Source organism: Corythoichthys intestinalis, chromosome 14 (genome assembly GCF_030265065.1).
Source record: "Corythoichthys intestinalis isolate RoL2023-P3 chromosome 14, ASM3026506v1, whole genome shotgun sequence".
Lineage (NCBI taxonomy): Eukaryota > Metazoa > Chordata > Actinopteri > Syngnathiformes > Syngnathidae > Corythoichthys > Corythoichthys intestinalis.
In genome coordinates, this window is record NC_080408.1 from 43,082,304 (window position 1) to 43,095,271 (window position 12,968).

Sequence of the window (12,968 nt, forward strand, 5' to 3'; positions counted from 1 at the left end):
AGAAAGTACACGTCCAGGCGTCTTCGGTTCGCTAGAGAGCATTTGGATGATCCAGAAGGTTCTCCAGGTCCAGGTTCTCTTGTTTGGAGGAAAAAGAATACTGAATTTCACCATACCCACTGTGAAGCATGGGGGTGGAAACATCATGCTTTGGGGCTGTATATCTGCAAAGGGACCAGGAGGACTGATCTGTGTAATGGAAAGAATGAATGGTGCCATGTATCGAGAGATTTTGAGTGAAAATCTCCTTCCATTAGCAAGGGTATTGAAGATGAGACGTGGCTGGGTCTTTCAGCATGACAGTGATCCCAAACATGAAGCCAGGGCAACAAAGGAGTGGCTTTGCAAGAAGCATTGCAAGGTCCTGGAGTGGCCTAGCCTGTCTCCAGGTCTCAACCCCATAGAAAATCTGCGGAGGGAGTTGAAAGTCCGTGTTGCCCAACGACAGCCCCAAAACATTGAGATGAACTTTTGGTATTGGCCAAATACTTATTTTCCACCTTGATTTGCAAATAAATTATTTAAAAATCAAACAATGTGATTTTCTGGTGGTTTTTTCCACATTCTGTCTCTCACTGTTGAGGTTTAACCATGTTGACAATTACAGGCCTCTCTAATATTTTCAAGTGGGAGAACTTGCACAATTAGTGGTTGACTAAATACTTATTTGCCCCAATGTACATGTATACTTTAATGAAATATATCATTTGTTACTATTGGTTTAATATTATTTATCAAATTACCAAAAATGAATTGTGAAAAATGAGATAAAATGATTGAACATACTGTACCAAAAAGCTTGTTTTCCAAACCATTTATATGGTTCATCGAAGCATTTTGAGGGGGGTTTGCACCAGTCAATTGACCTTGGAGAGCTACATTTTGGGTTAAAACAGCAAAGTTACGTTTTCCATGAGAGCGTGGATTTTACCCCGAAACCTCAGTGTCCTTGTGCCCCAAAATGGTGAGCTTTGGGCAGCTGTGAGAGGAGCGCAAACTGCCTGGAGCCGTCACGCTGGAGGTTCTCGTGGTGCTCTAAAACGTTTACGTTGTTTCATTTCACACGTTCATTCATAGTTTGTCAGCACATTGCAGCTCAATAAATGAGAATAAATGCCACAATCGCCCTCAGAGTTCCACATTTTGGGCTAAATTGCCAAAGTTACACTCTGCCTGATACTGGGATTTCACCCCGACCCTCCATGTGCTTTTGCCCGAATACATTGTGTGTCGGGTGGCCCAAGAGCTGCGCTGGGAGCGCTAGGAGGTTCATCGCTGTATTTTCATCCAAATCTGCTCGAAAACGACCAAAATGGGTCGAACCAAGTTGCCAGGCGAGTTCACGCTCATCATGCCGCTTCAATGTGCCCAGATTTGTCCATTAAAATCCCAAATTAAGTTTTGTCTGATGACCAGTATTTCACTGTGGCTCGCTGGTCCAATTCTGGCCGCCACAGGAGCGCTTGCTTTATCTCGAAGTCCAAACTACGGGAGGTGGGCAGGGCCATAATTAATCGTAACAAAATTGACTGCGTCGAATGGGATTTGCGTTAACGTTATTAACGCGTTTAACTAACAGCAATAATTTTGAGTGAGGTTTTTATTCATTGTACTATTTGCAAGAGGTCATGTTTCAGCACAGCGTCACAAATCAAATGATCATTTGTTCTCTCCATTTTCGGCAATAGAAAATGCGTTATAGGCTATTTTTTAATTTTGGGTGGGTTTTTTTGTACATAGCAGATTATTTTCTTCTTGGAGATGGCAGGTTTTTTTTTTTTTTTTTTTTTTTTAATTAACATGGAGATTTGACAGTTGCCGTCATATTTTCGGGGATATTTCCGTTCTGCCCCCGAATTTTAAACCGGAACAGCATTCTGAACTGTTCTTGCCCACTTCACTTTCACTTTAGCTAGAGAGGCCAATTTGTTACATTTTGGGTGATCGTCGATTACTGAAAATATAACCAATCGCGTCCGCAGATCACATCTAGTGTCAGTTAGCCATCTTAGCCAGCTAGCATTAGATCACAGAAATTTGTGGGTATTAATACGAGCATGTAAGGTCAGTTGTTGGGTATTTTCAAACTTTCATGATCAACATAACATTTTGATTGAAACGGCTGCCGCTCTTTGCTACAAAAAATGGGAAAGATTGAAATTTCTATTGGCGTTCCAGATAGTCTGTGTGTGGCAATTGTTAGATGGCCTCATTACTCTCTCTGGTTTTGTCTTTGTGAGGGAATTCAGTCATATTAAACTTGTTTCAGTGAATACATTAAGATTGTTTGGGAAGATTGATTGGAATGTAAATAGTTGGGTCGGGATCGGCATAAATTTCTGGCTATTCAAAATCAGTGATTGGCAAAAAGTTGAGATCGGTAAATTTCCAGTTAAATCACAATAATAGAGTTAAGTATCCACTTGCGTAATGACACGTACCCTCCATTTAAAAAAAAAAAAAAAAAAGTGTCTTTGAATAGCGGATTTTTTTTTGTATGCCTATATAATAGTCTCCTTCAATATGCTCGTATCTATGCTCATAATTTAAAAAAAATAATTTTTATGCACCTTCATAGACTTCATCATCATATTGACGGTATAGATTCCTCAGACACTGCGACACGACTTTTCGTAGGGGGCCGTCCCACAGTCCGCTTCAGTCATTCGCAGTTCGTCTTGGTTCTTCTCAAACACATGCAGCGACCCAACGCCGGATTTAGGTTGAGAAAGTACGAAAGCTGTACCGAATTCAAACAGGAAGGATTGTCTCAGAAGTGATTTGTTTGAGGGTTCAAGGTAGTTGTTATATTTTTCGTACCATGCATGCATTTTGAAACGGTTAGAAAAAATCAATGGGAGAAATTAGCTGCTACAGCATTGGCGTTATACTTCGCACTATTTACGCAAAATAAAAGCTAACTGCCCGTTTTTTTTTGCTTTTAACCAAGAATTGAGACTGTTTTACATCCATAACTATAAAGAATTCAGGGATTTAACCATTCTTTCACAATAATTTTCAACATAAAAAACTCTTTGTGGTGATAAGGCAGTGCCACAGTGGCTTAAAGACTGGCAGCACATTCGACATATTTACGTAAAATAAATGCTAACTGCCTGGTTTTTTGCTTTTAACCAAGAATCGAGACTGTTTTACATCGATATCTATAACGAATCCAGGGATCTAAGCATTCAGTCACAAGAATTTCAATGTAAAAAGCTCTTTGTGGTGATAAGGCAGCACCACAGTGGCTTAAAGACATTCGACATATTTACGTAAAATAAATACTAACTGCTCGTTTTTTTTGTTTTAAACAAGAATCGAGACTGTTTTACGTCCATATCTATAAAGAATTCAGGGATTTAAGCATTTATTCACAAGAATTTTCAACGTAAAAAGCTCTGTGGGGATAAGGCAGCGCCACAGTGACTTAAAGACTAGCAGCACATTCGACATATTTACATAAAATAAATGCTAACTGTCCGTCTTTTAAATTGGTTTTAACCAAGAAACGAGACTGTTTTACGTCCATATCTATAAAGAATTCAGGGATAAAATCATTTATTCACAAGAATTTCCAACATAAAAAGCTCTTTGGCTGTGTTTCCACTCGGTCAGCTTTGACGGAGATAGGCCCCCTATGAATAGCCCCGCGCTCCGTGTCCCGTCAATACATGTTGAAGTCGATGGCACCTTGTAATTTGTTAGGCTAGTAGTCTTTTCTTTTCATTTCTTGTCTAAGAGAAGTTCACTTACCTTGCTACTTTGAGTGCTGTCACAACGTTTACTGAGTGATGAGGGGGAAAGGGCAATTTTCCAGTATTAATTTACTTGTGTAAATTGGGAACATTACAGGTCAGATGAAAAATTTATTGTAACATCTAAATCTACAGCGATTTATTATTGATATTTTTGTTTACAGTCAGCGTAAGAGATCCTTTTCTTCCCTGTTTGTCTCCATTTGCCTATCTGTGGTTTGTCTCTCTGCATGCTGTAGTTCCCATATAACTGCTCCAGCTTCCATTATCAGTCTCCCACCGACTGTTAACCCCTCAATAGCCCTCGGGTTCTCCCACTTCCCCCTTTGTCGACGCTATTTTCTCTTTAACCCTTTCATAAACAAAGCTGCCACCCATCTGTGCATGCTTTTTTTTTTAGCGAGAGTCCATTTTCAGCATCTCTTCTTTCACATAGAAGCAATTTACACTAAAGGGCCCAGGGGGCATTAGGCAAATGCGAGTCTCCATAACAAAAAGTCCTGCTGAGAAAATAGCTCGGGGCCATTAGTACAATTTTCGAAACTTTCATCTTGTGAGATGTAATAGAACGCCATGAAAGAAAACTCGTGACTAGAGGAGTGTGGTTGACTGTTGTTAAGTAGAGTGTGTGGTGTCTGGTTTTTGGTTCAACTTGCTCACAGATTACTTCCAGTGCTGTCAAGTACAAAACGGCAATGTGTGTGTTTGACTTTAGCCAAAGAAAAGGGGTGCTTGAGAGAAGATAAGAATATTCAATTAGCTTGACTCTTGGAAGATGGCTGCAGAGGACATTATGCTGGAGCAGAGTGACATACAGTTCTCTCTTGGAGGGAATGCAAATCAAACAGGATTTTGTCTCTTTTTATCTCGTTACTCCTTTTATTTTCCTTTTAATTTCCCCATTGGAATATTAAATGTATATTATCTCATATTTTCTCTTGTTTTTTCAGTACATATGCATGGTATATTAGAGGATATAAATGACCTTTGAAAGTAACAGTAATTGATTCTAATTTGTAAGAAACGTTAGGATGGATATTAAAGTTAAAGTGCATTTGTTATCACTCCATGATTTAGTCTTTTTTTGTTTGTTTAGAAACTGCATGAATTATTTCTACCATACTGTATACTATATCCCCCAGCTGGGAACAGAGGTTTGGTTCATTAACTTTTTTTAACTTGCTTGTCTGCATATGTGGGCATTGAACTGCACACCTCACATTGAACCTCATTTTTTGTCTCATCATAGCAGTCTCGCCCCTGGGGCTGAAACTTTCTCTCATTTTCTTTTCATATTGGATTTCACGTTCCCTTAACTCTTCCGATTTTCTCTTTCTTGAGTGGTCTTTTTTTCCCAGGTCCTTGGCCAGATGCTGGGGGTTTCAGAAACATGTCGTCTTGTAGTATAACGTTAGTTGGGTACTGACCTAGATAGCAAAATGGGGACAGGACTTGATAAGCATATGCTTCTCCCGTCAGCCCTTGTCTTTTGTTTGGTTTAATGATACAATGATGATGATGACAATAAATAAATAAATAAATAAATAAATAAATAAAAAATAAATACAGTGGGGCAAATCAGTATTTAGTCAACCACCAATTGTACAAGTTCTCCTACTTGAAAAGATTAGAGAGGCCTGTAATTGTCAACATAGGTAAACCACAACCATGAGGGACAGAATGTGAAAAAAACCCCACAGAAAATCACATTGTTTTATTTTTAAAGAATTTATTTCCAAATTAGAGTGGAAAATAAGTATTTGGTCGCCTACAAACAAGCAAGATTTCTGGCTGTCAAAGAGGTCTAACTTCTTCTAACGAGGTCTAACGAGGCTCCACTCGTTACCTGTATTAATGGCACCTGTTTTAACTCATTATCGGTATAAAAGACACCTGTCCACATTCTCAGTCAGTCACACTCCAAACTCCACTATGGCCAAGACCAAAGAGCTGTCGAAAGACCCCAGAGACAAAATTGTAGACCTGCACCAGGCTGGGAAGACTGAATCTGTAATAGGTAAAATGCTTGGTGTAACGAAATCAACTGTGGGAGCAATTATTAGGAAATGGAAGACATACAAGACCACTGATAATCTCCCTTGATCTGGGGCTCCATCCAAGATCTCACCCCGTGCTGTCAAAATGATAACAAGAACGGTGAGCAAAAATCCCAGAACCACACGGGGGGACCTAGTGAATGACCTACAGAGAGCTGGGACCACAGTAACAAAGGCTACTATCAGTAACAATGCGCCGCCAGGGACTCAAATCCTGCACTGCCAGACGTGTCCCCCTGCTGAAGCCAGTACACGTCCAGGCCCGTCTGCGGTTCGCTACAGAGCATTTGGATGATCCAGAAGAAGACTGGGAGAATGTGTTATGGTCAGATGAAACCAAAATAGAACTTTTGGGTAGAAACATAGGTTCTCGTGTTTGGAGGAGAAAGAATACTGAATTGCATCCGAAGAACACCATACACACTGTGAAGCATGGGGGTGGAAACATCATGCTTTGGGACTGTTTTTCTCCAAAGGGACCAGGACGACTCATCTGTGTAAAGGAAAGAATGAATGGGGCCATGTATCGGGAGATTTTGAGTGAAAAGCTCCTTCCATCAGCAAGGGCATTGAAGATGAGACTTGGCTGGGTCTTTCAGCATGACAATGATCCCAAACACACAGCCAGGGCAACAAAGGAGTGGCTTTGTAAGAAGCATTTCAAGGTCCTGGAGTGGCCTAGCCAGTCTCTCGATCTCAACCCCATAGAAAATCTGTGGAGGGAGTTGAAAGTCCGTGTTGCCCAACGACAGCCCCAAAACATCACTGCTTTAGAGGAGATCTGCATGGAGGAACGGGCCAAAATACCAGCAACAGTGTGTGAAAAGCTTGTGAAGAATTACAGAAAACGTTTGGCCTCCGTTATTGCCAACAAAGGGTACATAACAAAGTGTTGAGATTAACTTTTGGTTTGACCAAATACTTATTTTCCACCATAATTTGCAAATAATTTCTTTAAATATTAAACAATGTGATTTCTTGTTTTTTTTCCCCACATTCTCTCATGGTTGAGGTTAGCCATGTTTATTATTACAGGCCTCTCTAATATTTTCAAGTGGGAGAACTTGCACAATTAGTGGTCAACTAAATACTTATTTGCCCCACTGTTAATAAAAAAGAACTGCAGCTGACATGGGCCAGATGCACTGCAAATTTCGGTCCAACTTCGTAAAGCGGAACCGCCCCCGTTTCTTTATGAACAATGGCCCTAACTCAGTAAGGAGTCACTTGCCGGATCAGCAACCAGTTTTGGGTCATAACAAAGTAGCAGAGATGACATTAAAGTATCGATGATGTGAGGCCAAGGACTGGTTTAAGTATGCTGCTGACGATGATCAGCGGCACCTGGTCCCAGGCTCACCCAGCTGTGCAATCAAGGCAACAATTAAGGCAAAACTGTCAAAGTGCTGATCCGGGCCGCATCTGGCGCACTGACGTTAAGCGGGTGTGATTGTTATGCGGCTCTGGCGAGCTGAGGCCAGATCCGGCATGCGGTCACCTGCTATTGGGGGGGATACTGACAATCAGCAGCAGTAATCAGGTTGCGCACGTTCACGCGGGAGCGAGCGAGCGAGGTGTATTTACGCCCTACAGTGAGCAACGGCTGCAGTATAGACTGAGTGTAAGATTGTCTTTAAACAGGATAGCGTAACGTCATCACAAACAATGACCCATTAGGAATTAACGTGAAATTAAGATTTTTTTTTTTTTTTTTTTTTAATCAACGCAATTTTTTTACTACTCCCACCATGCCAGTGGTTGGAGCATTCTGGTTGCCCTGACGGTTTTAAAAGTACTTCCAGGCCACCGGGCCTTTTGTTTTGTTGACCACTGATAACTCGGGCCTAAAAAAACTCAAACTCTAAATCGCTACCATTCAATTCAGTGTTCATCTTCAGACTCCATTCTGAACAGCTGCGCCAACTATGGAAACGGAGAATTATCCCCCAAAATGACGAATGGGACATCAAGCCCTGTGGTGTGACTGTAGTCTAAATTGAAGTTTCTCTTACCGACTCTCCCTATGTCCTCCAGTTGGCACGTGGTGTCCTCATCATAAATTTCAAGCAAGACGTATCCAGGCAACTCCCAAGTCAATCCTTACTGAGTTTGTTGTGCTATTGATCTGTTCTGTGCTAGAGATTGTCCTGGCTTCTCTCTATGCTATTGACGAGTTGGCCCTTGGGGGAAAAAAAAAAATAAAAAAACGTGTCTCTGACTGACTCGTTCTTGGATGACTTAAAGTCCCTTTACAATAAACACCAGGGGTGACACAAGGTGGCGCTTATGCACTGAGATTTCCAAACCTGTTTTGACGATCTATAAAGCAGCCAAAGACTGTGGGGTTGCAGTAAGGGCTATGTAGCACACAAGGGTGATCATCTCTGTGGTCACCGTGATCCTGCTGGGGTGTCAAACAGCTACTAGGGGGAGAAGTCAACTAATGAACACGTTTTAGTCTTCGGGATTCACATGGACTTTACAAAATTTCAAACTCTATCGGCAACTGACAGCTTATACATACATATGTTTATGGCTGTCAAACGTTTGAAAAATTTTAATCGAGTTAATTACAGCTTAAAAATTAATTAATCGTAATTAATCGCAATTCAAACCATCTATAAAATATGCCATTTTTCTGTAAATTGGAATGGAAAGATAAGACACAAGACGGATATATACATTCAACATACGGTACATAAGTACTGTATTTGTTTATTATAACAATAAATCAACAAGATGGCATTAACATTATTAACATTCTCTTAAAGCGATCCATGGATCGAAAGACTTGTAGTTCTTAAAAAATAAATGTTAGTACAAGTTATAGAAATTTTATATTAAAACCCCTCTTAATGTTTTCGTTTTATTAAAATTTGTAAAATTTTCAATCAAAAAATAAACTAGTAGCTCGCCATTGTAGATGTCAATAATTACACCACGCTCACTCATGGTGTAACACATAAAATCAGTTGGACCCAAGCGCCAGCAGAGGGCGCCAAATTCCAAAAAACAAGTAACAAGCCAACATTGCACTGCTGTCATTTTAATCTGTTTGAGCGGGGCATGTGCGGTAATTGCGTCAAATATTTTAACGTGATGAATTTAAAAAATTAATTACCGCCCATTAACACGATAATTTTGACAGCCTTAATATATATATGAACAATTTTTTAATGTCAAATTTGGTGCGTGCGGCTTATAGTCGGGTGCGCCTTATACAGGGAGTCCCCGGGTTACGACGAACCCAACCTACGTGATTTCGACTTTACAACCCTGCGTCTCATCGTTTTTTTTTTTTTTTAAATGTTGGCTTTTGTTTTGTGATGCATGCTTTTATTTTGTCACAGAAAGCGTAAAACAGGAAGTGAACACGCCCGCCCGCCCAACACTTACACACAGAGAGCAGCCGAGTCACAGCGGTGACAGCCTGTGCGCACATTTGTTGGTTGTGAAATATTCAGGGGCGACTGCTGTATATAACTTCTTTTGTACTGTTTATTGTGCGTTTTCAATTGTGGTCGAATACTTGGGACGAGTTTATGTGATTGTTTTTGATGATGTGCAAACACTAAATGACACATGCTAATCGTTTGCTATTGCTGTATCAGCAGCTACTTCTAAACGCAAATTTGAATAGCTGTTTTTGAAGATGAGTCTGATTTAATTTATTTTATTTTAGTTTCATTCTGCAAGTTTTGATGTCATGAGCAGCTGAATAAAGTCAGCAAACCACACGGATGTCTTAAATTGTCATTTCAGAGCTTAGCTCACTGTCTAGCTAGGACTTAGCTCCAACGTCTTGGCGGGGGCAGTACGATGTCGCATAATACATGCTTTCTGGTGTTTTTTTTTTGTAATTTAGAGGGTGTTTTTAGGTATTTAAAGGGTTAATTCGACTAATCCAATTTACGCGGAAAATCCGGGTTACATCGCCATCGCAGGAACGGAACTCGTTCATAAATCGGGGACTACATGTAGTCTGAAAATTACTATTGAAAATTACTAAAATGGAGTTCCTAAATACCTTTCAGCTCAAGATACTGCAAATTATTAATCAAGTTTACTTACTGTCTATGAATCATCAACAAGGATACCAAAGAGCTGCAGAAACACACAATTTACTGTACGTTAACCTATTGCCTGCCATTAACAACAATGAACGTCCAACCCATTAGAAGCGGGTGGACATTCATTAATTCGCTACCACCCTCCCATTTTAAATGTATTCGACAACTACAAGTGATAAACGCACTTAAACACAGCAGAAGCCTAAAAAGAGCAACATCATTGGACGTCTATTACTGTCAATGCCAGCAAATGCTGTTAAAATATGAAATACTCGAAATTCCACTCTATAAATCGCAATTTTTTTCCTCCATGCTCTGAGCCCTGCAATTCATAGACTTTTGTGACGCAGCTTATTTGTGGGTTTCCTCAATTGCCTGGCCAAGATATTAAAAAAAAAGTCTAAGTCTGAATGGATGATTCTGATTAAATAATCAGTTTACTGCTCGATTACTACTTTGTTATGAAAAATATAATTATAAAACTATAAACAAACATATAACATTGATGGTTGCTAATTTATTGCTTTGAAAACCAGCAAATCATTCCTTTCAGTGAATAATATTTTTTTTTAAATGTAGAAAAATGGAAGAAGGTTAGGAAAAACTGCTACATGATTTCGCAAACGACAAACTGTTGATTAAGCGGGAGGTCACTTTTGAAAGCGTGCACGTCACTGAAAAGGGACAGAAAAACAGCTAACTAGATTTCTCTTTCAAGGTTATTGCAGAATTAAAATTTTACTGAATTGTCTTTACAAACATCTGGTTGGTTCCTTGTGTTTAGGTGTTAATAATTTTCAGACTTTTCACTTACTGGATAAGTTCACTCTATGAGTGTATTTTTAAAATACTGCTCTTCTTCATATTACTATCAGAACCTCTTGAAGATGTAAATGAGCTCTGTAAAAAATAAGCTGACACAGTCATAAATGCCACATGGCCTCAGACGATGTTTTGTCATTGAAGAAGTGCTCTGACGAAAATGAAGCTAGTTTGCTTCGAGTAGGCCTCGTGCTCACTTTCGCTTCTGTTTAAGTAGCGATTAGGTTGGCTTTACACGAGTGACCCTCTCAGTAATTCTTCCGATATGCATGATTACCGTACATTTTGAGCAGAAGGAAAAAAATGCATGAAATCAGTCTTCACTCAATTCCTATGCAGATGAGAACGAGATATGAGATATGATTTCATGGGGTATATATTATGGCTGCCTTTGTTCAATCTTTTTTGTATTAAAATAATTTTCTAATTAATGTATAGTAGTCATTATTAAATTACTGTATTTTTTAGACTATAAGGGGCACTTAAAATTCTTTGTTTAAAAAAATTAAAACATTTAAAAAAATTGACAGAGCGCTTCAGTGTGCCTTAAGTGTGAATTCAGGTTGTACTTAATGACCTCGAATTTTGTTGGATGATGAGTGTATTGTACAGCTCCAGTAAAGTGCTCAATATTGAACAAATGACAAATTCCTTACATTGATGCACTAATGTGCCTAAGGTTTGTTAGGTGAATTTACTTATTGATAAATACAATAATGTTGTGGTAGTAATCAGACATGTCATTTTAGTATGTCAATGGAATTAAATCCAATCTTTCTTTGTCTTTCATCATTTTTACTACAACAAATTCATGTGATCGCCTTAAGAGTTTGCTGATTAATCGTTTCACCATATGACTAAATACTATCAAGGTTTTCCCAAGGAAACTTGCCAAGCAAGAAAAGCCCATTAGTGCTTGCTTTTGGACAATAAATAAATAAAAATTTAAGCTGACAGCATTTTTAAAAATTATGACTATCGTCTGTTATTATAAACTATTTATTAACAATACATAAACTTAGTGTGTAACAATGTTCCCTCCAAGCTGTGCGCTTGTGCAATTGGCGCACTGCTTGCATATACTCAGCACACAAGAAAATCTATACGGTGCACAAAATAAAATTCAACAGAAAGGTATTAATTAAAATCTAAGTTTAGAACTGATATAATCTAGTTAATTAGACCACTAACATTGTTTTTCGTACCATTTTGCAATTTAACTCAATGAGCGACAGGTGTCTAGCCAATAATACCATAGTTCCCTTACGGTACGCAGCCAATCATAGCACTGACAGTGTTTGCATGTGTGCCCTGTCAATACACGCAATGCAGAGTTAAGACACGCAAATGCTAACCCCTTAACATGGCAAAGCGAATGGGCCGTGACAGATCCACTTATCGAGCCAAAACAAATGTGTTTCTTTTAAAATTGAATGGTTGTCAGAGTATGCGCAAGCGGTGAAACTGGGTGAGATTTTTTTTTTCCTTTTCGAGTGGTGTTTGGGCAAACATTCACATCTGATGTTGCTCACAGTGATCCTCGGTGTGCTCAAGGAGCTTGTGTGTCTTCTCAGACTGATGGAACTTGACCTTTCTACCAGACTGCCGGAATCACACCAGCCGAACCGCTGGAACCGCGCTAGCGTAATTCCATTAACCCCGGCGGCGGAAGAACAACAATCCAGCCAAAAGGCCAAACTGTGCATGTTCACCTTCGCCTTAACCCCTTGTAATGACTCCATTTCAAAAGCTGGGACAAGCCTTTAAACACAACTTGACAATTTATTCCAAGTTGGCACCAATCGTACAGCACAGAGAGACCCAGGCGAGGAGGCAAACTGGATCCAGGGTCACAAACAACGATTACACAAGAATGTTCCCGGGACAAATGACAACGATTAGTTAAACATTCAGTCTTTTTGAAGGCGTTGGCGGGGGGGGGGGCCTATGGGCAGGAAGAAGGGTGTGTTTGGGTGTTGTTTAGGGTAATCTTCTATTGCAGGATGGGCTGCATAGTTTGTGCGTCACAGTTGCTAAGTCACCGTTACCGAGGTAACTGGAGTGGGAGGTTTTGCCCACCTCAGCATCAAAGGGGCACTTGGAATCTTCGTGTTATCAGTTGGATATCGGGCGTTATCCAGCGTTCCTTGTGTTAAGACGGGATGTCCCGGCATTTGTTCTGGACTGTCCTGAAGAGCGGGATTTGGTTTTGCAGACGTGGGCTTGTAGATGTCTTGCCTATAACCTGCTTGTCATCGTCA

At 39.8% G+C, this 12,968-nt stretch overlaps 1 protein-coding gene across 4 annotated transcripts in view; it reads left to right on the top strand.

The window, feature by feature from the left end:
* Positions 1-12,968, top strand: part of kcnn1a (potassium intermediate/small conductance calcium-activated channel, subfamily N, member 1a) — a 190,571-nt gene that overhangs the window by 67,117 nt on the left and 110,486 nt on the right. The window lies entirely within an intron of this gene.